General features: G+C 46.6%; 1 protein-coding gene across 1 annotated transcript in view; it reads left to right on the forward strand.

Annotated features, from left to right (window-relative positions):
• ft (cadherin-related tumor suppressor fat) overlaps positions 1–2500 on the forward strand; it is a 297068-nt gene that overhangs the window by 226500 nt on the left and 68068 nt on the right. The window lies entirely within an intron of this gene.

Below are 2500 nucleotides of genomic sequence, written 5' to 3' on the forward strand. Positions count from 1 at the left end.
ATGATCGTTAAAATAATGGCGTTAAGGATAGTGATGATAATGATGATGGTGGTGGTGATGAGTGTGTTTGTCTGTGCGTGTATGCATGAGAGCGCGTGCACACACCTGTGTATGTATTCGCCTGTGAACGTAACCTGCGTGCATACATGTACCAAATTAACGTACGGCCACCTGTCTCTTCGACTTAAGAAACCGACACATGAAAATTATATATTTTTTTCCTCTTCAGGAGTAAATATTTCTGTGATGTGATTTTAGGCGACCGTCGATGATCATTAAAGATAATAATAAGCAGAATCATTACGGGGAGATCAGCTGGCTATCTACAGCTAATGAAATTTTAATAAGATTCGAGATACACCCGGACGGAGGCTGTTCTTGGGGTCTTAAAGATCTCATTCACATCTTCATGGATTTTGGTTCTCGACTGGCTCGCTGGGGCTTTAATTCTGAAGATTACGATCGCCATTGTCATTATGATCATTATTGTTTCTCTTTATGATTTATGTTATTTCTGTTTTGGGGTATCGTTAGTATTAACATCGCTCGAACATCATGAGTGTTATGCTGATACTAATAATGATGACAATAAGAATTATAGGCGTGATTTAACGTTAATGATTGTTACTACTACGTTTAGCATTGTAGTTATTGCAATGATCGTTATTATCTTTATAATTACTGCTATTATTATATTATTATTATCATTAATTTGTTGTTATTGTTTACCACTAGAGAGAGAGAGAGAGAGAGAGAGAGAGAGAGAGAGAGGGGGAGAGAGAGAGAGAGAGAGAGAGAGAGAGAGAGAGAGAGAGAGAGAGAGAGAGAGAGAGAGAGAGAGAATTAAACACAGACAAAAAAAAAAAAGACAAAAGGCAATCATTTCCCCAGCCCTCGAAACAAGAGAAGGAGAGACGGGAACACAGCCTCCCTCGGCTAATTTGGCCAATCTGCTGCAAAAATAAAACTAGGGATTTTCAGATGCCGGTAAACAGACACGCGTGGCAGGGTTGTCCATGTCCTGGCAGGGTGGAAGGGGGAAGGTAAGGGATACTAAGGGAGAAGGGAGAAGGAGAGAGGCAGGGAGGGAGAGAAAAATGGAGGGAGAGAGAAGGAGAGGAAGGGAGGGAGGGAGAAGGAGAGAAGGGAGAGAGAAGGAAAGGAAGGGAAGGAGAGAGATGGAGAGAAGCAGGAAGGGGAAGAGGAGAGAATCAGGGAGGGAGAGAGATAGAAAGACAGAAGGAGAATCAGTAAGGGAGAGAGGAGAGAAGAAGGAAGGGAGGGAGAAGGGGAGAAGCAGAGAGAGAGAGAGAGAGAAGGAAAAGAATGGAGGGAGAGAAGGAGAGAAGAAGGAATGGAGAGAGGAGAGGAATGGAGGGAGAGAGAAGCAAGGAAGGAGAGACAAGGAGAGAAGCAGGGAGGGAGAAAGAAGGAGAGGAAGGGAGGGACAGAGAAGGGGAGAAGCAGGGAGGCAGAGAAAAGGAGATGAATGGGGAGAGAGAAAGAAAGAGGAAGGGGGGGAGAGAGAAAGAAAGGTAGAGAGAAGGAGAGAAGGAGAAGCAGGGAGGGAGAGAGAAGGAGAGGAAGGGAGGGATATATAAGGAAGTGAAGGGGGACGAAGGAGGGGAGAAAACAAACAAAGGAGGGAGGAAGGACAGAGAAAGGGAGATGGTGGGAGCCAAGGAGGGAATGGGAGAGGAAGGAAGGGTGCAGAAGAGCAAGAGGTCAAGCAAGCAACTTTTGCAACAGCGCAGGACCTCGCTCTTACGAATATGCACCTCGCTTTCGAAATGAGACCGCAGCCATTCCTGTCCCTTGTAGTCTGCAGCCTCCGCCTCTCCTTTTTCCTTCTCCTTTCTCTTCCCTTTTCCTTCCCTCTTCTTCTCCGCGCTTCCTCTTTCACTTCCTTTCCCTCTTCTTCTCCGCGCTTCCTCTTCCCTTCCCTCTCTCCCCTTTCTCTTCCCTCTTCTCCTTCCCTTTCTCTCTTCCTCTCTCCCTTCCTTCGCCCGTTTCTCTTCCCCTTCCTTCTCGCCTTTCTACCTCTCTTTTCTCCCTCCCCCTTCCTGTGTACATCTCTCTCCCTTCTCCCCTTTCCTTCCCCTCCCTGTCTCTCCTCTCCTACACCCTCTCCCGCCTCCTCCCTTCCCCCTCCCTCTCTCTTCCCTCGCCCTCTATCTCTCTCTCCCTTCCACCCTCTTCCACGGAAGATCGTCTGAGTTATTTTTATGTCTTCTCTCGACTTGTTTCTAGCTTATCTAAAACTTAATTAGAGCTAAATTAATATCTCGGATCCATAAGCCTATTCAGGACGGGCATACGCCGTTATCAACATTAATTTGCAAGGGCTCTCATCAGTTGCAAGCGGCGAATAAATCAACACGGGGATTCCAAAGGGCGACTACAAAACACTGTGAAATTTTGATCCACCCTTAATGGTTTGCAGTTATCAAATGCCGACAAAACTTTATGGTGGCCAGCGCTGCCACACGTCGCCAGCCAA

This window comes from Penaeus vannamei, chromosome 30 (genome assembly GCF_042767895.1).
Source record: "Penaeus vannamei isolate JL-2024 chromosome 30, ASM4276789v1, whole genome shotgun sequence".
Classification (NCBI taxonomy): Eukaryota; Metazoa; Arthropoda; class Malacostraca; order Decapoda; family Penaeidae; genus Penaeus; species Penaeus vannamei.